The following is a 22,888-nucleotide window of genomic DNA, read 5'->3' as shown; positions in this document are numbered from 1 at the left end:
GATCTACCTTCTTCTTTAAGCAACTTACTGTTTATTGCTAACGCCATCACTCCTAGCGTGGCGCTCGCTTTCTTGTTCCAGCCCGAATCCTCCACTTTCCGAAGATTGCTTTCAGTTAGATTGCAGAGATACTTTTCTCAGCGCGGACTTCCCCGCCTACCTCATTGCACGCCCCCGGCTGCCACAGAAAGCCGGGTCCTTATTTCTTACCGCACCGCTCGGTGCAAGTCTCGGCTTGGAAGCCAAAGTTTGTTTTCTTTGCCTTTGGTGTACTAAACATTTCCGCACCGCTTGGTGCACGTTTGGCTTGAAAGCCAAAGTTTGTTTTTCCCCACATTTGGTGTGCTGAGCCTGAACGCACCACTTGTGAACGGCTCGTAGAGTCGACTTTCCCATATCATGTCCTTATCCCTGCTTGAGAGAGTGTTGCTCCGCCTGGCGCTTGGTCCCAGGCCGGGCTTCACCTCTCTTGAGAGAGTAGATGCTCCGCTCTTCGGTGCCCCAGAAGAGCCGGCCATTGCTCCTCAAATCCCTACGTTAAAACCCTTTAGCTGTTCCTTGGCACTTTCTTTTTGGTCTGTATGATTGTATGTCGTGTGAGTGCGATATTGATTAGCCCTTCCCAGTCCCTCAGGACTCCTATGTTCTCGAGTCCAGTATATTACCCACATCTCTCTTCAAGGACATTTCGGGACCTACCTGGGGTAAGTGTAATGCAATGCTAATCACATGTCAATGTAATTCTGGGTAAACTTGTATAGCACAGTGTATTGGTATCCTCCTATTGTTTCCTTGCAGCATCTTGAGACCAGACAGACCTGTTACCCTCCTGCAATTCCACCCCACGTATAGGGAGAGTGGTGGACACTCCTTGGAATTTCCCCCCATACTTTTAGAGAACAGCTCATAGGAGTGCCTGTTACTCATCAATCCTGTGGTTGTTTTTTAGAGGTTAAGGGGATTTCTCTTCACTCCTGTGGACTCTTGGGCGCCTGGTTCTTGATCCCTGACAGAAAGCCAAGCCCACATGTTTTTGTTCACCCGAGTGAAGATGAATCCTGACGGTACTGAGATAGACATGGACACCAGGATACACACCCCTACCATGGAAGATTTAGCGGCAGCTGTAGTAGAACTCCAGGCGGAAGTAGGGAGACTGCGTCAGGAGAATCAGAGATTACAGACCGAAGCTTTGCAGCATAAAAACCCTGATTACCGAGATACAGGCACTATCCCTAAAACTAGAAAAACCTACATCCAACCCGCGAGATTCACATTACCCTCATCTCCCACTGGAGCTGAAGCTAGAGTATAAGGAGACCTATCCCCGGTACAGGTAACCGTTCTTACTCCGAGTCCTGTTCCTTTAGCTATGCCTGAAAGGTTTTCGGGTGACAGTTCTAAATTCAACGTATTTTTGAACCAATGCCCGCTCCAGTTTTTGTGTGAACCTGCATCCTTTCCCAATGACTTTGCCAAAGTTGCCTTTGTTATCTCTTATCTGGCAGGCAATGCGGCCGAATGGGCGGTTCCATTGATAGAATCTAATGATCCTCTCTTGAATGATTATCAATTATTCCACGACAAGATGAAAAGTCTGTTTGCCAAACACACCTACATGCAGGCTAGTGACAACGAACTCTTGAATCTCAAACAGGGGAACAAAGACCTCTTGTCCTATATAACCAGTTTTAACAGACTAGTCGCAGAAACCCACTGGCCAGAAGATAAAAGAACTTCCTTATTTTATCGAGGATTAGGGGATAAATTGAAAGACTTATTGTCCCAGATCGTAAATCCTCCTGAGGATTGTCCCTCTTTCATAGAACTGACAGTCAAGCTGGACCATCGGTTGCATGAAAGACGTGGTGAAAAAGGAAGAGGATTAGCATCCAAATATGTCATGATCCGTTCTGAGAAAAAGGAAGTTAAAGACACCGTAGAACCTATGCAGATAGGTAGTGTGAGAGGACCATTAACTGCAGAAGAAAAAGAAAAGAGACGTAAAAACAACCTCTGTTTGTATTGTGGCAAATGAGGACATTATGCCAAAGAATGTCCTGTTAGACCCAAAACCTCTATAAAAAGAATTACCAATGTCTCCCCGAAACAGGAAAACGAACGCACTTGAAGAATGAGGAGATCGCTTCTTCAAGTGGTAAGGAAAATCAGATCTCTCCCAAGAAACAACTAGTAGTAAAACATTTCTCGCGCAATGTCACCTTTATTTATACTGCACAGTGTAGAGGTGACATGTCCGTACTTCTTGATTCAGGAGCCACAGGTAATTTTTTTGACATAAAACTGGCACAAAGGTTAGGGTTCCCGTTTATCCCGAAAGAGCACCCTGAACCCATAAGAGCGGTAGATGGTACTGAATTATCCTTTGGTTTAATTGTCCATCAAACACCACCTTTAGTAATGGTACTGAGTAATGGGAATTCAGAGCAAATAGTGTTTGATCTAATTGATGCTCCCAATTTTGGCGCTATCCTGGGTATCCCCTGGTTACAAGTACACAATCCTTGGATAAATTGGTCCACTAGAGAAGTTGTCCTGCAATCTCAATATTGTTTTCTGCATTGTTACCAAGAGGTAAGAGAAGAGATTCCCCCTTTACAATGTGCCATACACAACATAGCTGTGACCGATAGTATTCCAAAGGAATATATTGAGTTTCAAGCAGTGTTCAATGAAATCGAAGCTACCAAATTACCCCCTCATCGCAGTTACGACTGCCGCATCGATTTAATTCCTGGAGCAGATTTACCTAGCAGTAGGATCAATGCACTTACGCCTTCTGAGACCAAGTAATGTAAATGTGTGTGTCTTGTAAAGCGCACTGCTACCCGGACGCTATAGACCGCTGGGGAACCCGTCCTGGCTTTCCCTGTGAGATGTTCCCTCCTGGGTATCTCCAAGGTGAAACCAGGCATCCCCGGCGTTTGTGGGGGGCCGTTGTGGAGATGAGGCAAGCTAATGCCCAGAGATGCCGAGTGTGATCCCTGGTTAGAGTAGGCACCGAGGCGAGAATTATCGAGTCCGCTGACCCTGGTTCACGACCCTGCCGCGCCAGGAATTGAACCCTGGTCCCGGGCCGTCCTCGGCTTCCGGGTCTGCCGCCTCTAACCAGTGAGCCACACCACTCCACTAAGTACCTAAGAGAATGTCTTGATGACATGTTAAACAAGGGGTTTATCCGTCATTCTACGTCTCCAGCCTCATCGCCTCTCTTTTTTTATAGACCAAAGAGAAGGGGGTCTGAGAGCATGCCTGGACTACAGAGCACTAAACAAAGTCACTATAAAAAATAAATATCCTCTTCCACTCATCCCTGTTCTTCTCGACCAGCTAAGAGGAGCTAAAATCTTCACTAAAATAGACCTTAGGGGAGCTTACCATCTTATTGAAGTGAAACAGGGGGATGAATTTAAGACAGCCTTCAGAACAAAATTTGGTCTTTTTGAGGACTGTGTAATGCCTTTTGGCCTCTGTAATGCCCCTGCGGCTTTTCAATATTTCATCAATGATATACTTAGAGAATACCTGGACATCTTTGTCATAGTATACATTGATGACATACTCATTTTCTCCCAGAACGAACAGGACCATGTTGGCCATGTAAAAAAGATTCTGAGAAAATTACAGGAAGACCAATTGTATGCTAAATTGGACAAAAGCACCTTCCATACGAAAGAAATAGACTTTTTGGGGTTTATCATCAACCCGGAAGGTATAGTCATGGATCCCCAAAACAATCAAGCCTTACTAAAATGGCCGAGTCCTTCTTCTGTTAAGGAAGTCCAATCCTTCTTGGGCTTCGCCAATTTCTACCGGCGTTTTATTGATCATTTTTCGGACTCGGTGGCACCCATAACAAGGTTGTTACGGAAGGGAATCCCCTATCATTGGTCCGATGACACGGAACAAGCATTCCAGAATCTAAAAACTAAGTTTGCCACTGCGCCTGTTATTAAACACGCAGAAAACACCCAACCATTTTTTGTGGAAGCGGATGCTTCTCAGTATGCAGTAGGGGGAGTGTTGTTGCAAAGAGACATAAATACTGGACAATTACACCCCATTGCTTTCTACTCCAAAACCTTGCTACCTGCTGAGCAAAAATATACCATTGGAGAACGGGAACTATTGGCTATTAAATTAGCCTTCCAAGAAAGGAGACATCATTTATTGGGCTCCCCCATATTGTTACCTTCTACTCGGATCATAAAAACCTCCAGTTTTTCAGAACAGCTAGAGCCCTTACTCCTGGACAAATGAGATGGGTGTCTTTCTTCAGCGAGTACGATTTTGTCATCACTTATCGTCCAGGACCCCAGCAAGGCAAAGCAGATGCACTATCCCGTTTGGGCCACACAATAGAAAAGACTGGGGACTGCTCTCTCCCTATCATACCGGTACATAAAATCATTGGTGTAGGAGACACAAATAGATCCCTCCTCGAAGAGCTAAAAGCCCAATATGGCACCATTCATCCGGTACAATGGGAAAAAGACAAAGTCAACACTATTGTGGATGAGTTGTATTACCATGAAACAAAGTTGTTTATACCCACTCATGCATTACATAAACAAATAATAGAAGGTGTCATGACCGCGTGCTAGCCGGTCACCCAGGAAGAGTGAAGACCCAGAATCTATGTAACAGATGGTTTTGGTGGGAGAACATGTCTCAAGATATCCAGTCATTTGTTAAGGCCTGTTCTACTTGCGCTAGACAAAAGGCTTCTCATTGTGCACCCACAGGATTATTAAAAACCATAGCAGTTCCTTCTTCACCCTGGCATACGATTAGCATGGACTTTATTACTGAGTTACCCAGATGTCAAGGTTATAACACCATATATGTAGTGGTTGATATGTTATCCAAGATGGCACACTTCATCCCCCTGAAAAAGATTCCTTCAGCTAAGGAATTAACGCAGGTGTTCCTAGAGCAAGTTGTACGTCTCCATGGTTTGCCTTCTGTGATCATCTCAGACAGAGGTCCCCAATTTGTATCCAAATTTTGGCGAGGGGTATGTTCAACTTTAGCCATCGATCATAGGTTAACAAAAGCCTACCACCCACAAACAGACGGACAGACCGAGAGAACCAACCAAACCCTTGAACAGTATCTCCGCTGTTTGCTTACCACTCTCTCTTCCACTTGATTTCAAGCTCTTCCCTTAGCGTAGATCGCTTATAATAATTCACAACATTCGGCTACAGGCGTGTCTCCTTTTTATTTTAATTACGCTCAACACCCTAGAATGCTGCCCTTAGTCTTGGATCATACACCAGCCAAAGTCCCAGCACTAGAAGAACAACATAAGCAAATCAAAGAGGTGTGGGAAGCAGCAAAAGGTGAATTGCATAAAGCCAAAGAAGCCATGAAACAACAGGCAGACAAACATAGGAGAAAAGAACCCACTTATACCGTAGGAGAGAGAGTCTGGTTTTCCACTAAGAACCTTAGAATGGAAGGGTCAAGAAAATTCCATCCCCGATTCATAGGACCCTTTCCTATAGCAAAAGTTATTACCCCAGTCACCTTGAAACTACAGTTACCTCCACAAACCAAGATACACCCCGTTTTTCCTTGCTCACTGCTTTAAAAATACATACCCCCTGTAAACCCAGACACGCCTCCCCCTCCACTAACCATTCAGGGAGAAGAAGAATATGAAGTCCAGAAAATCTTGAACTTCCGTAGAGTCAGGGGTAAACTACAATATCTGGTGGATTGGGTAGGCTATCCACCTGAGGATAGATCCTGGGAACCAGCGGAACATATCCACGCTGCTAGATTAATATGAGAATTTCACACTCTACATCCCACTAAACCTCGACCTCTGAATAGGCCTTTGGGGAGGGGTACTGTTAGGGGTTTGAGGATAGCAACGAGGGTTCGACATTGACATGTGATTAGTAGTAAACCCCATGTCTCTTTTCCCACACTCCCCCATAGAGTACACAGAGTATGCTCTTTAGAGACAGTCCCTGAATCACGTAAAGGGACGCTCTACCTTGAAGCCGACGCTTGGCTTACTGCCGTGACCACGCCCCCTTTCCAGTTCCTGTTTGTTGCTAACGCCATCACTCCTAGTGTGGCGCTCGCTTTCTTGTTCCAGCCCGAATCCTCCACTCTCCGAAGATTGCTTTCGGGGAGATTGCAGAGATACTTTTCTCAGCGCGGACTTCCCCCGCCTACCTCATTGCACGCCCCCGGCTGCCACAGAAAGCCGGGTCCTTATTTCTTACCGCACCGCTCGGTGCAAGTCTCGGCTTGGAAGCCGAAGTTTGTTTTCTCTGCCTTTGATGTACTAAACATTTCCGCACCGCTTGGTGCACGTTTGGCTTGAAAGCCAAAGTTTGTATTTCCCCGCATTTGGTGTGCCGAGCCTGAACACACCACTTGTGAACGGATCATAGAGCCGACTTTCCCATATCATTTCCTTATCCCTGCTTGAGAGAGTGTTGCTCCGCCTGGCGCTTGGTCCCAGGCCGGGCTTCGCCTCTCTTGAGAGAGTAGATGCTCCGCTCTTCGGTGCCCCAGAAGAGCCGCTCATTGCTCCTCAAATCCCTACGTTAAAACCCTTTAGCTGTTCCTTGGCACTTTCTTTTTGGTCTGTATGATTGTATGTCGTGTGAGTGCGATATCGATTAGCCCTTCCCAGTCCCTCAGGACTCCTATCTTCTCGAGTCCAGTATATTACCCACATCTCTCTTCAAGGACATTTCGGGACCTACCTGGGGTAAGTGTAATGCAATGCTAATCACATGTCAATGTAATTCTGGGTAAACTTGTATATCACAGTGTATTGGTATCCTCCTATTGTTTCCTTGCAGCATCTTGAGACCAGACAGACCTGTTACCCTCCTGGAATTCCACCCCACGTATGGGGAGAGTGGTGGACACTCCTTGGAATTTTCCCCCATACTTTTAGAGAACAGCCCATAGGAGTGCATGTTACTCATCAATCCTGTGGTTGTTTTTTAGAGGTTAAGGGGATTTCTCTTCACTCCTGTGGACTCTTGGGCGCCTGGTTGTTGATCCCTGACAATTATGGACAATACCTCCAGTTCTGGACTATTTTGTGGCTATGTAACACTTTCTGGGTTTTGTAGTCTTTTCAGCTTCCATTGAACTGATTGGAGTAACACCTGAAATCAATGGTTAGTGGGTGAAAAGTCAGGGCAGGAGACAGCATCCATAAGGACTTGGGGTGAGGGGTCCCCGTTATACAATTGTTCACCATACTCACTTATTTCAAGAGGTACATCTCTCAAATTTCTATTCTCTTTACCTTTGTTTAGTTGTTATTGTCAAAGTGACATGCATAAAAAAATATTTCACCCTATCACTCTGAGTGTTGTAGGATCTACGCAAGAAGATCAAAGACGTGCCCCACTTACCCAGTACCCCTGTTTGAGGGTGAATGAACCTATGGCTTAGAAAAGCTTTCAGTGGGATGGGAACCAGAACCATGAAAGTGTATTGTAATATAAATCCAAGTTGTGAAGTTCCAATCCCAGGGCTGAATAGTAAAATGGTTTAAAAGCTGTTTTGAGGGGTTGGGTGACAATACAGCTTAATGTGAATAATATAAAGCACCTAATAGGCATTCATTTGCATGTAACTTGCTGGTCAGGTATTCTCGGTTTGCAGTGATGATTCTCATTTTTCAGTTAAGTTGGTTGATGTTAGTGATTCGTGATCTTAGCCAGTGATTAATTATAATTTTTTATAAACCTAATCACATACATTTTTAATCACCTTCTTCAAACCATGGGACTGAGCACAGAACATAGTCCCTATTTACAAAAAAATAACAAATAACTGAATGATTAAATATATATAATAGAATAAAATAATGTGGACAAGTGTGGCTCACTGGTTAGAAGCGGCAGACCCTGATGCAGAGGTCTGACCGGGGACCAGGGTTCAATTCCAGATGCGGCAGGGTCTTGGGCTCAATGTCCACGGACTCGATAATTCTCGCCTCGGTGCCTACTCTAATCATGGGTCCAACTTTGCAACTCTGGGCAATAGCTTGCTTAATCTCCACAATGGCCCGAAAGCGCTGGGATGCCTGGCTTCACCTTGGTGGTGCCCAGTAGGGGACATCTCACAGGGAAAGCCAGGAAGGGTTCCACAGCGGTATACAGCGCCAGGATGCCTGTAAGGTGATAGTGCGCTTTACAAGTATACACACATCACATCACAAATAAAGAATGAGTTATAATCCATAAATAAAAACTGAGTAGGTGAAATATGGAATTTAAAGAGCAAAAGATACGATATTACAGAGTTACTCATTTTAAAAGTAGTAGTCACAAAGTCAGTCAGTCAAACACTTTTATTCAGAATCTTTTTTAGAGATCCATAAAAGTATATTAAAAAAAGTCATAATACAATGTTAAACATAATTCCATTCATATTAATTAAAAAACTCATTCGATACAAGAATTACAAAAATCGATTGATAAAACAACTCCTATTATTTCACAATAAAATAGGCTTATCTTTTAGAACCCATCATTCAATCTTCTTCATAAACCAATTTATCCAAATGTACAAGGGATTTCATTCTTCTTACAGTCTGGGTAATATGGCCTGTGACAGGTCGACGAGCTGTTTCCTTCTGGAGTACATATAAAATTTATTGCGTCCTTATAAAGAAAAAGTTTCTTTGTTACAAGGATTGGTCGTAAAAATGTCCATCTAATATCTTGATGAAACCTGCAGAAGAGCAAAAAGTGCATAGTGTACTGGGTTCTTTTTCCGTCGCATGGACAACTGGGAGCTGTTTACTTCAGTTTTTCTAATTTTGGAAATATCATAAGATGGTGTAGTATGCCCAGCCGTAGTCTGGCCAAACAAAATCTATCTTGCCTGTTAGTTACTGTGACTAGATATTCGGGAAGCCCTGAAAAGGTTCTGCTGGACGCATATCTAAACAATATTATTTTTTTCCCTGCTGTCTTAGACTTGCCACTGTTTCTCCAAATAAATTATTTCAGCTTCTTTCTTGCCATATTGCAGTATGCTCGTGGGATTTGAAATTTACAGGTCTTCATCAACATCTTTGAGTAACTTCTCTATATAAGCTAACCAAGGGATTTTATTTTAATATTTTAGGGCTGGACCATCCTCAGTTAATTCCCCGGTAAACTTTGTTCCCTTCTTGCGCCAGGAAAAGAGTGTTCTCACTTGTATTATATCAGCAACATATTGTGCACTCACTTCTTTACTTAAAATGTACACAGAGGTGGACCTCGGTGCTGCCAACAAGCAGCAGAAAAAATCATTTTCACAAGTTTGTTATGGGAGTGTGTTGCCATTACTCCTTACTATAGCATCATGTTTAGCTACTGGGACACACTTACTACTGCATAATTTGAGTATATTGCGTGTAGATCTATTACCTATCTTGTGGGAAAATCTGAATTTAGCCTCCACAGTTCTAATTAATTTTAGTCTTGTCTGCTCTAAATGCGGGACCCAATTGCTGGTGTAAGAAAACAATATACCTAGATAGGAGAATCTTTGAACTTTAGCCTACTTCATATCTCTCTCAAAGTGACTCTTTTTCTTGGCCCTCCCCCCGTCCACAGACCATCACAAACTTCTTGGTCAAATTTAGTTTTAAGTCCCTTTGCTCCATGTATGTGACAAAGGCATCAATCAGTTGTTGTAGGCCGTAGCGGTCTTAGATATTAAAACTGCATCATCCGCATACAGGAGCAAGGGAATTGAACAGGGCCTAGTTTTGGGGCATCAGTGTTCAGCTTTTGGAGGGTTTTATCTATCCCAAAAAGGAACAGTGAAAAGTGGAAGAGAGCAAGGACACAACCTTGTCTGATACCCCTGGAGACCCTAAAACTTTGGGTGCACTTGCCTTCCCTCCCATATCTTACTCTTGCAGTCAGGGTTGAGCATAGTTGTGACAAGTGTGATATTATATTAACGGTAGAGCCCATTTCGGTCATTGTTTCCCATTATTTGGCATAGTTTACACAGTCAAAGGCACAACTTAAGTCAGGAAAACAGAGGTGGATATGTTCTTCCTTGACTAACTTGTACTTGCTAATGAGTAGATTAAGGTTAATACATTGTTCCACCGTCCCTATAGCGCCCCCAAAGCCATATTTGGAGTCTGTCTCAATGTTATTTTCCTCGGCCCATGCCTCTAGTCTCTTGAGTACTATTCTCCCCATTATCTTCACGGAGGAGTCCAGAAGGGATATAGGGTGATAGCATCTCACGTGCCCCGTGGCCTTTTTTGAAGATATGGACAATTATACTATCCATCCATGTATTTGAGATGCAACCTTGTGCGGCTGCTTTGCAGACCTGTGTTAGTATGTGTGCCCATAAAGTTATAATTTATTTATATGCATCTGCAGGGACCTCATCGGGTCCTGTGACCTTACCACACTTCATTGTGTTTATTGCCAATATAACCTCATCTAGACTAATCAACAGTAGAGGGTTAGATTCTCTAGAGGCTGACTCTCCTGTGTTATTTCTTGGGGTGTTAAATATTACATGAAAATGTGTTAGCCAATCGCTAGGGGCGATAACTTTTTCAACCCTTGGGTCTTGATCATCTTTCAATAGGGGTGAATTTACCACCTTTCCAGAATAGCGTGGAATCCCTTGTATCCACAGCCTGATTCACTTTTGCTCAAGCCTGCTCTTGTACAACATCCTTCCTTCGTTGTAGGGCTTGGATATATATAAGTCTAAGCCGCTTAACTTCTAATCTTTCTCTGGGGGTGGTGTGTAAGGCTTTTTTAAATTCTTGATTAGCCCGGGTGAATTTGTGATCAAACAGTCCTTTGTTCTGCTTCTCATTAGCCATACTAGGCCTTCTTAGGTTAGAGGCTATAGCTGTTGTGATTTTGCCATATGCAGCCACAACCATATTGGGAGACGAATCAATATCAGTGCAGACAAAGACAATTTCTCTGTTGTCTTTAACCACAGTTTCTAGAAGACATTTTTAATTAATCTCAGTACTTTTCATGCTGAGGCCATTTTTGCCAGCTACAGCAATGTTAGGTGCCAACAATTTATCCTCAGTTCCCCTTATTTTGATACTTAAGGTCAATGTTAGGAAAGCGTGGTAACTAGAATGTGTAAATTTGATTTGAAGTGACGTAAACAGGCACAAACTATTCATTGACATTATGAGGCAATAAATACACAACAGGCTTCCTCTGCCCTGAAAAGTGGGGTTTGGAGTATCACCCTTTTCACTTTAAATACTAAGATTTCTAAGTTATATTTACACAGGAGCTTGTTTATTCGTTCCCCATAGCTGTCATGGGGGATATGGTGTTGATTATTCCCTGCAGTATCAGTAAAGCGACATACGCTCATCCCTGAAAGGCTACACATACGGGTGTTAAAGACCCCCACCCAGATGTAATTGCATTCAGGGTCCTCACCCTTAGCATAGTCAGCCAGTACGTTTGCTAGCTCCTCCACAACCTTATATCAGGTTGCGTTAAAGATATTATTATAGTACTTTATTAGGATGACGGCTTGAATATTGCCCACTTCTAAAAGTGCCAGTTGGAAGTAAGAGGATTCACAGTATGCCTTTTTTCAATAAAACTGGTGCTATTGTTGAGATAGAAATTACTAGGCCTCCCTTGACTTGTCCATGTAGTCATGGTATAGCTGGGGTAGATATTATAACAAAGCTGTCAATATATGGTGATTGCAGTGGCGGCTCGCAGAGGGAGTGCTGTGGATGGTGAGGCAGGACGGGGAGGGGGAGTGGCAGGGTGGGGTAGTGAAGTCGGACATACAACGACAAGGAGTAAATTAAGTAAATAAATAAATAAAACTATTTACCTTGCGCTCGCTGCATTGCCACATGGCCCTGCCCCACCTCACGGCTGCAGCACTCCCTCTGCGAGCCCCCACTGGGTGATTGTGTTGGCCATGTTTCCTGAACAAAGCGGTACAAAAGGGGGTGGTGATGGACGGAGCATCTGAACCAATCAAACACTCCCAACCCAGTCAACAGATCTGGGTTTAATCCATCACCGTTCTTTAGCCCACTCTGCCACCCCAGTTCATATGCAAATCAGTCTGACCCTGTGCCTCATGGGAACAGTCCAGCCTGAACTGTCAAGCCATGCCTTCCCTGGACCGGAAACAAGCTTCCTAGGACCGGTTTCTGGCATTACAGCCGCCTTCAGCCAGGCTTGCTTGAATCCAGTGGCAAAGTGAGCAAGGGACTCACGTCTGAGCATACCCTGCCAACTTTTGGCGAACAAAGTGGTACAAAAGGGGGTGGTGATGGACGGAGCATCTGAACCAATCAAACACTCAAACCCAGTCAACAGATCTGGGTTTAATCCATCACCGTTCTTTAGCCCACTCTGCCACCCCAGTTAAGACATGGCCATATGCAAATTAGTTTGACTCTGTGCCTCATGGGAACAGCCCAGCCCGAACTGCCAAGCCATGCCTTCCCTGGACCGGAAACCAGCTTCCTAGGACAGGTTTCTAGCATTACAGCCGTCTTCAGCCAGGCTTGCTTGAATCCAGTGGCAAAGTGAGCAATAAACTCACGTCTGAGCATACCCTGCCAACTTTTGGCGAACAAAGTGGTACAAAAGGGGGTGGTGATGGACGGAGCATCTGAACCAATCAAACACTCACACCCAGTCAACAGATCTGGGTTTAATCCATCACCGTTCTTTAGCCCACTCTGCCACCCCAGTTCAGACATGGCCACATGCAAATCGGTCTGAACCTGTGCCTCATGGGAACAGTCCATATTACACCAGGGGGCAACCCAATATAACCCTATGGCATCTGGGAAAAATATACAATTATCTTAAAAAAAAGTGATGCCAAGGAAAAGATAAGCAAAACAAAAATATACCAAAGAGATCTATAGATTATCTCTCTGTTCTCTCAAATCAATGAGCTATGAAATCTATCTATATTCTTAAAAAATCATTCTGTGGCCACACGTATCACACAATACAAGATCTATATTGTATTTGTTTTATTTATTAAGTGTGTTTTTTGTTCTCTTAATGTGTTTTTCTTTCAGTAAATATTCTTCTTCTTATTTCAGAATCAACCACAGTATATACATATATACTTCACTTACACATATATACAACAAACATATATAAATTCAATACACTTAACAAATATACACAAATATATATACACAATGTACACACTTAAATCAAACGTAGACCCTCTTTTATAACGAAGGATGCTTAAAAAATTATATTAGAAGCATTCCTATAAAAAAAAAGATCAACCGTACAATCAATAGGAGCCTTATGTGGTATATATTTGTTTAAACCTCTACTTTTTTTTAAAACTCCTAATCAAAGATTTGTTGATGTATCTTAAAATAGCTTTTTGACCTCCCTCCTACAGGGCCTTTAAGAAAGTCATTCAAATTAACATCATCAGTCAATTTGGGCAAATGCAGTTTAACTGACGCTAAAGTGGAATGCTTAAGCCAGTTCTGACATAACTTGCTTACTGAATTGGTAATAACCCTAACCTGTGTATAGCCAGGGGCCAGACCCAGAAAATGATGTTGGCATGAATCTGAACTTTTTTGCAATAATAATCAAATTTGGGGATTCAAGCTGGAAATATTTAAAGAGGAATTTAGTATCAGGGACTGAAATTCATCAATGGACCTATTGGTGTGATCGTACCATGTAGGGTATTCTCACAAATCAGGAATAGAAGGAGCATTACGTTTTTTATACGTTGCCAATCCAAAGCAAGTAGTTTGTGAAATATTTGAATTCAAAAACAACATATGGTTCGGGATGAGACATGCATGATGCAAAGCCTCAGAGCCTTGCACTTGTCAGCTTTTAGGACCCCAAACAAATTTAAGATCAATAGTATCTTTCCACAGCTCATAGCCCACTATTGCTAATTGATCGATAAAGGACTTGTAATACAGTAATTTAGTGTGGGTGTGTCTAACTTTGGAAGAGGACTTAGTAGTCATCTTAAAATAAAATGTGTCCGGATTGGATTGATTAAAATCAGTAAAATAAGTAAACTTATTCAAAAGAGTTTTCGAGCTGCCTTCAACGGGAGCTGGACAATGTTCCTATTGTGCGTAATTAACCACATTTCTAAATGTGATTGTTTTTGCAGAAAATGTTCGCCATAATGTTGGTAGCAGAATAAGTCTGCATAATTGGCTGAGTCTAAGTACAAATCTTCAGCATCAAAAGCAGCATAATATTTCAAATCCGAAAATAGAGCTTCTACATCTTGGACATCCTAATCATCAGAGTGTATGTTTTGTTTTACAACATCCCCCATAGAAACACAGAGTACATTGGGGACATTTATAACCTCTGTAGGGCCGTGGATTTAAAATTTTACAGCATCCCACACAACTCCATCTAATACAGGCCAAGATGTGATGTTGACAAAAGTCTGGTCCTTCTTCATGATGTGGGACGAGAAGTGGGGTGCCAAAGTTCCATCAGTTAACCTAATTGTAGATCGTTCTTTAACATAATGTCCATTTACTAGACAAAAAAAATACAACTACAAATCCAATTGACATGAATGAGAAAACAACAAAATAGCACCAGCCTAATGCAAGTCCATGGAGGTATCAAAAAATGTCTCTTAAACCAAACAGCAATAATAGAAACTTTCGATGGGGACCTCGATGTTGCAGAGTCAGTGCCAAACTAAAAGCGTGACTGGTTAACTGCACTTGTTTGCACACCAGGCAACGACACATCTGTGGGGTAAGTATACTCAGTATCATCATTGGGATCACCAGTCGGTGGATTCAATAAAGGATTAGTAACTGTATGCATCTCAATGGCAATGTCAGGCCTGTTGGTAGTCGCCGGAGCCAAAACAGAATTTCTCAGCATCGCTGGACAAGAGACCGCTGGTGTCATACTAAGAAGAATCGGCCACTCGCTGTAATTTGACATTGTCAATGGAGATGTACCTGTTATCCTCGCGACCAGTGTTATCCTCGCGACCAGGAAATGGAGGTAAAATGATTGTTTTTGTGCCCCGCACTCCAGGCACAGGTACTGGTGTACGATATGAGGAGCCGAAATCCTTCTTGTTCTGCACCTTCTCACGGACCAGGTCACCGACTCTGGGTAGCCAGCCAACTACCGGAATCGGAAGCGCTGCATCAGTTGTGGAGGGCAAGTGTTCCTTTGCAAGACTGTCACAAATTTTTTGTAGGTTCTGTAATACAGCAGAATGATTATTTATGTCAAAGGGTGTGGCAGACGCCGCCATGTCTAGACCCTCGAGGCCCGGAACAAACATTTTGATGCCAAAGAGTATTTCGTATGAGGTCCGCCCACCCAGAGACCTTTTAGGGATGGGCCAGCCAGTTTCTGCCAGTACCTAAAACCCTAGCAGTCAAGGATTGCTTCAAATCACGGTTCATTCGCTCCACAATGCTATTACCCTCAGGTCTGTATGGAGATGAAAATTTGACTCGGACCCCCAATGAACTCATGGCATCCTTGTACGCCTTAGAGGCGAACGCTGGACCCTGGACTGAATGAAGGGTGCCACATGCAAAAATTACCACAAAGACACGCAAATCCCTGATGACAGATTAGGCATCAGCACTCCGTTTCGGCCAGAGCCAAATAAAGCATGTGCACAAATCCACTGCAACTAAGATGTACTTATATGCAGTATCTGAGGAGAAAGGACCACAGTGATCTTAATAAACACACACAAGTGGTTTATTAGATATGTACAACTGTGTCTGGGGCGGGCACGCAGCAGTTGAAGGTTTGATCTGCTGACAAATGTTACAAGTAAGGACATAATCACGCTTCTGTTTGTACAATCCGCACCACTAGTAAGGCTGTTGTAATAGAGATACAGTAGCTGAAACGCCGGCATGTGCAGAGGACATGCCCTTGTGAGCGGCTGTTATCAAGGTATGCCTGCGGTCCACTTTGGGAATCAATCCGTCACCAACGTCGTTAATTCTCACATAGGGAATTTTATCAGGACTTAAATGATAAGAGTATTTAGAGTATAGTGGAGAGACTATACGCAATTGAGAAATATCTAGCAGGGCATAACTGGCCTGATGAACCCGTGAACCCAGGTGTGCTCAGTAATAATCCAGGGTACAGCACTGGAATTTTTCCAGGTCCATCTACACATCCAATTTTTACCCATAGAGGTCAGCTAGGCGCCCAGTGTCTAATGACTCATGCAGTTCGGGGGGAGGTAGATGGTAAATGGGATAGTCCGGTATCTATAGGGGTGTTCTGCCTGTTCATCAGCAAATGCTGGATCCTCAACCTCCTGGTGGTCGGATATTGGGCTCACAGGGACAGCTAGTGGAATCCCCACAGCGTCTACCAGTCATTCATCTCCCACCAGAATCCACGCCCTATGTAGTGATACTGGGGAATGTGCCACCGCTCACCCCAGGTTTAAATAAGAACTTTAGCCAGTTTAAAAACAAGGTACTTCATTGGCTATCAAATAATACTAGCGTGGGTTTAAGAGCAGAACGTAACATCATCATGGTGCGCCGAGTTGGCTGGATAGGCAGTTAACGGAAACTCATTGGTGGAGATTGTGTTATTGTGAATTTTAACAGTCCATCCCTGGCGGAAAGAATCCTGTCCAGGGACTCGCACATCGGCCCATCAAATCACGGCGCCTTAATACAGGCACTACCACTAGGTTTTTACTACGGAGCTAATAAACAAAGGTGGAATCTAGGGACTACCGTTGTGGATACTCCTCGAGATAGGAGGTTACAAAGGCCTTTCATGGCAAATGAAAAACGGTACCCACAAGTAGGATGCAGCATAAATCAGTCTACTGGGTTCTACTCCGCCCCCTCCCAGCGTTATTTAACAGATCCTCCACATTATCAAAGTTGGAGGAGTGCGGCAGACTGCACATCTCTTCAGAGCCTGTAGTTGACAAAGCCACAGCAGAAGGTTCACCCCCCAGCTGTTCAGAGTGAGGTGGTCCCCCGTATATCTGACAACAATATTTTGTCCTGGAACATCGCAGGCCTAGCAGATACATTTCAAGATCCCACATGGCAGCAGTTCGTCAAGCAATTTTCTGTAATCTGTCTCCATGAGACTTGGTTGGTGAACTGTAACCTATTTCTGGAGGGTTTCAAGGCTTTGTTTCATTCCAGCCTCCCCGTCAGTCTGTGGTAGAGCCAAGGGCGGTCTGGATATATATATATATCTCTGGCAGTGCACTGCCGGATTCGGATTCTTCCATCCCCAAGCCTGGGTATCCAAGCCATTGTCTTGAAGACGGGGAACACTAGTATGGGTCCGGTTCAGTTTTATAATGCTACATCAAGTATTCAGGGGGAATGCAATGTCACCCAGCTGGGCTCCTACATAAGGCATGTCTGTGTATGCACGACATCGGACTTGAACTCTCCATTCACCATAGTACCCACCACTATTGCACAGGCCGCTGAATAAGCATGCTTTGATCTTGTCGCCGGTTGCGCCAATCCATAAGTGTAAATGATACAATGGAAATACTCCAGCGCGCAAGGTCACAGGAGTCGGGTGACCGAAATTCATACTGTAAGTACTCCTGAGTTTGCAAAGAGGAGTCAAAAATAAACGTGACATCCGGAGACATCATGGATGTGGCCCATTGTATCCAACGAGGATGCAAAGCTTTTGAATTAGGAACACTGGCTTTCGTCTCTGCCTCCAATGCAGGACACGGTGTAACAACCAACATGCGTTTCCCCTGCGACATCGCTTCTTCCTTCAGAATCGCCATCTGCACTGCATTCAAAACTTTTTCCACAGAGGAAAATCGCATTTCAGCCTAAGTGTACAAGAGTGACTTGTAAGCAATGGGCACTGTGTCACCTTCATTTAACGTCAGGTACGTTAAACCCACTGCTCCCGGCACAATTCTTATTACCAGGTTGGTGTGGTTGTCACGAGTCAGTAAGAATTTAGATGCAAGTAGATCAGACTGCAAAGATTGCAGTATCGCTGAATGTTCAGGCAGCCAGCAAGATTTGGTAACAGTTGGTTGTATCAAGGCATAAAGCAGCTTGATACGCTGGAGATATTCAGGAATGCAAGTACGCCCGAAATTCAGAAAACCCAGTAAAGATTGTAGCTTCTTCGGAGTTGTAGGAGCGCGCAACTGTGTGCATTTCTCCAAAAAGTGTGGTGCTGAACCTCAACCTTCATTGTTGAGCTCATAGCCCAGAAACAACACTGTGTACTCTGCAATGTGTGATTTTGCAAAGTTACATTTGTAACTGAAGTCCGCAACCATACAAATGATGCGGTCAATGCGACACAGATGCGGCCATAATTCGTCATCTGTGAAATTAGTGTCATCAACATACGAGCACGCATCAGGGTCGAGTCCCTCTAAAAGAGAGACAAACCACGCGGCAAAGAAGCCTGGGCTGTTTTTATAGCCCATGGTTAATTTTTTTTACGGTTTTTGTCTGCCGCCAGAAGTGAAAGGTGTCCATTGACTACTGATAGAGGACAGGTTATGGCTAAAAAAGCCATTGGATATGTAAAGTGTGGTCTTAAACCGTTTACGCACGAGACTATCCACAAGGGCTGAACTGTGAGTATTCTGTACCGCGCAGGTCGACAATGAGAGTTCAAGTGCCGGTAATCCAAAACTCGGCAGTACGATCCATCAGACTTGGTCACAGTAAAAAGAGGATAATTCATCGGTGACACACGTCCCAATTACACCTTGATATTCCAATAGTTCAAGGATTTCTGCAATGGGAGATTTCGCTTCACGTCGCATGGGATATTGGGGTTGAGGCTGTGGCATAGACCGCAATTGGATCTCATGTCTGGGCAAAAGTTTGTCCCATCCACATTGAGTATGGTACAATGTTGGTGCAAGTCCCTTAGCCCACTCTTCCGCAAAATTCAGCACCTGCTCTTTCAGCACAGTGTGTGCAAAACTAGGGAGGATTACCTCCTCCCCTCTCTGAGCGGCCAGAACAAAAGGTCGGGGCCAGTCTGCCTCTGCTAACAAAATGTCATAAGTAGAGGTCAGATTTTCCCAAAAAATCCCTTTTATATTACCCTGTATGTCACCTTCAATTAAAAGGACTATCTCATATAGTCTATCAGGGGAAGCCACTCTAGTATCAGCTGTTTCTACAGTGATGAACGTGTCGTTGCTGTCGCCTTCAGATACGGAAGCACTGCTTCCCGCACTACTGTAATTTCCGCCGTGCTGTCTAGCAGCGTCCGCGCCCATGTCAGGTTCCGAAACTGTGTTCTCACTATCCGTTGCATACCACGCAGTTAAAGTGGCAACTTTCTTTTTCTGAAACTGGTGGAGTTGACGTTGAAAGTCGTCCTGCTTGCCTTTACCATCCGACCGGCAGGGCTGCTCATGGCCTTGAGGGGCACCCCGGCCTATGCCTCGTTCTCCTCCACCGGTTTGTGTGACCTATGTTTCCTGCAAAGAACGAGTACATTGATCAGGAACTTGAAAACGATCAGGTGACCTAATACTAGTGCGATCGCGCAAATCATATGTGCGCTCAGTGGACACAGGTATTGGTGATGCAGGACGTGACCCCTGTTTTTGTTGCTGCTTCCCCTGTTTTTTAGTTTTCCAATTTTGTTTAGGAAAAACAGGATGGTTGTCTTCATTAGACTTTGCCGTCTGAGTTTGCGATTGTGCTGCTGTCTTAGCAAAAGGCTTAACACCCAAACTATTGCGGCCAATGGTCTTATAAGCTTCCGCAATGATTTTTGGTAACTGCCGGGGCTTATCGGCATCAGGGACATCGCCTAAAGCATTTGACACCTGGAAGTTCACTGCATCCCCCTTAACATTAGCAAGGACGAAATCAGAAACTACGTCAAACACTCTGACGAGTCTCATTCCCAATTCAACTGTCGCCTCCGGACCGTGTTGATCCTGAACACGTTTGATCACGGAGGGCAGGACAGACATAGACGGTCGGCCAAAGCACTTCACATAGACTGTCGCAAATACTTTACCCCAGGTCTCACAATCTGTTACCTATGGCACTAAGTCTTTCTGCAAACTAATGGTCAGAATCCTGTGTTCCTCAACAGGAGTTGTGTTAGGAAATACTGCCTTCAGTTGGTCAAATTTCTCGGCAAGCCAAAGGGGCATATCGTCCTTATCTTGGGGGCGCTTGCCCATAACCGAATTCACCATGACTGGACTAATTTTAATCCCGACTGGTCCAACTGGTTGCGCCACATTACCAGGTGGTCCCACCTGGATGTTGCGGTAAATGTATTGCACTAAAGGCGATGTACTCAGACTATGGAGGCATAGAGTACACGTAACTCAGCTATAGTGACGGTCAGATAACGCGGATGCGGTGTATACCCGGCCAAAACTGGCCAAGTGGTCACAGGAATGCACAAGGGACCCAATCAAACTGCCGTTACCGAGTGGGGAAGAAAGCCATTAACCCAAACTTGATTCTTCCAAGCTGTGAGAGGAATTTCCTGTGTCCTATATGTGTACACACATTAGTCACGGTTGTGTGAGTATAAACATGAAATGGACCACTGCCGCATTTACTGCAGGAAAGGTAACCCATGAGTAGAAAAGCTCAAATGGGTATGCTGCTTCAGCACTCACCACAAAAAGCACCGCCATGCCTTCCACGGGTACCCAAAATGCCTGCAAATGATTGCGGACGGGCACCATACTATGCAGGGCAATATCAATATCACCCATCAGGACACAGTAGAGAAAAGACAATGCAAATGAATTGTAGCACAAATGGGTAGTAATTCAAAGTACAAACCTTTTTTAAAATATCCAGCTTGAATAAACCTATACTTAATCCATATAGGTAGGTTAATCCGTCACAACTGTCAACCGGAAAAAGGAGTGAGGGTGTCGTGGACTGTTATAAGGACTACTTGCGAGTCTCAAATATAAGACCACATTGGTAGGTGCACCATGTGGCGGGGATTCTGCTCGTACACAGAACTGTGCACAGAGACCCAGGACCTCAGTGAATTGTGGTGTACCAAAAAACTCGCCTCAGTACCTCGAACCCCTAACTGACTAGCATCAGTGTCTCATTAGCTCTCCGTCCTATAGCAAAGTTACCAATGATTAGACAACCCAGAACATGCGACTTATGATACTCTCAGGAATGGTATGAATCAAGAACACTGTTTCGTTTTATTGTCATACCAGTCCACAACTTGAGTAATTAGAGACACAGAAAAGTTTAAAATGTTTATTTTACCGACTTGCTCTAAGATGCAGTATTTTTGCTAACATAAGTAGGCATATGAGTAAAAATAACACAATCAGCATTGTTACAATGCCATAAAACATAAAGGGAGAAATCATATTATAATGATAGTGGAAACAGGTCCTATAGTGCCTTGTGAACCACCCTCCCCTACTAGGAACTAGGTTTTATAATAATAATAGAAGGTCTCTTAGGCTTGAATTGGGAACCCATACCTCCAAGATCAGCAGAAGTGAATCGCATCAGGATCAGCAAAGCTTTCTCTCTCTGAAAAAGGATTTTCTCCAAGTGCCAAAAACATGCATACAGTGCAATATTGAAGGTGCTAGTATTTCAATTAGCTGCAGCTGTGTTCGTGTTATGTCTAGAGTGGGGGCCAATCAACCTAAATAACAGCATACATTGTTATGGGGGACTTGAAGGCTTCTCCACACAGTGTACAAACAGAGGTTGTGATGTAAGTCTAGGGATGTTAAAACAAGCCGTTGTCATGCGTGGAAAAATCAAGCAGCCTAACTTACAACAGTTACTTGTAGTGTGTGCAAAAAGCTGCAAAGCGGCAAAATGGCGTTTAACTTCTAATAAGCTTGTGCTAACATGGCAATACGTGCACGGAAAGGCCTGGCCATACTACACGGGTGGAGAGAACTGGCTCTCTTGACACCCATGAAGAATACCTGTAAGTGGCGCTGCACACAACCGGATTTCAGGACACTGCTAGAATGGCTGAAAACAGAATGCTGTTGGAAATCCTCCAATGCAGAGCTTAAGTGCCGACAAACCTCCATCCTCGAAATGAGCCCAACAGGATACAGGATACTGGAAGGAGAATGACAAGCCCCAACCTAAGGAAAGGGAGGTGCTTAAATATTAAACATACTTCCTGGGTTGCTCCGGTTTCGTCCGGTTATCAAAGGTATAGCTTTCCTCAATTCCTTCACTGTCGTTTTCATCTGCCAAAGTTTCTATTGTAACTAAGCAATTCATGTCTTGTTATCTTCCAATGTGGGCATCTATGCTCCATGTCCAGGTCTCAACATATTGGTGGGAGACCTTAGGCATGCCTTTGTTTATGGATAATGTTTTTCTAATATACTGAACAAGTGTATGTGGATTTAATGAAAAATACTGGTTCCGAAGAATTTTTTTGGACACATTTTTCACTTTGATGTTATTCGACCAGGTTGGCAAAATCAACCTGAAAAAATGTCTTTTAGCAAAAAATTATTTCTTCCTGGTTTTATTTAAGCCCAATTATGCTTTCTTATTAAAAGGGCACATGCCCTGTTAACTTCACTCCCTCTTTTCTTTTCTCACTCATCCTCTTTATTCTGTTTATTTGAGAGTACCCCATTAACACCCATCCAATTCCTTCACCTCTTCATTTTTTTTTGCTTTAGAGTCCCCTTTCCCACAAACCTCTTGTTCCTAAGTCCTCCATCCCCCACCCCCCCAACCAAAACAAAAAAAATGCCCTCCTTCCTTTACCAACAATGTAGTTTTTGTCCTCTGGCATAAAAATATTGTCCTTCTCCATTCTCACTCCTTTTTTTCCTCCTCACCTTCATTTTTCTTCTTTTGATGTTGATTTCC

At 43.8% G+C, this 22,888-nt stretch overlaps 1 pseudogene; it reads left to right on the top strand.

Moving 5' to 3' along the window:
• Positions 1-2,215: 2,215 nt before the first annotated feature.
• LOC147662585 (NACHT, LRR and PYD domains-containing protein 12-like) overlaps positions 2,216-22,888 on the top strand; it is a 129,840-nt pseudogene continuing 109,167 nt past the window's right edge.

This window comes from Lissotriton vulgaris, unplaced genomic scaffold (genome assembly GCF_964263255.1).
Source record: "Lissotriton vulgaris unplaced genomic scaffold, aLisVul1.2 SCAFFOLD_1158, whole genome shotgun sequence".
Taxonomy (NCBI): domain Eukaryota; kingdom Metazoa; phylum Chordata; class Amphibia; order Caudata; family Salamandridae; genus Lissotriton; species Lissotriton vulgaris.
This window is presented reverse-complemented; position numbering and strand designations above follow the sequence as displayed.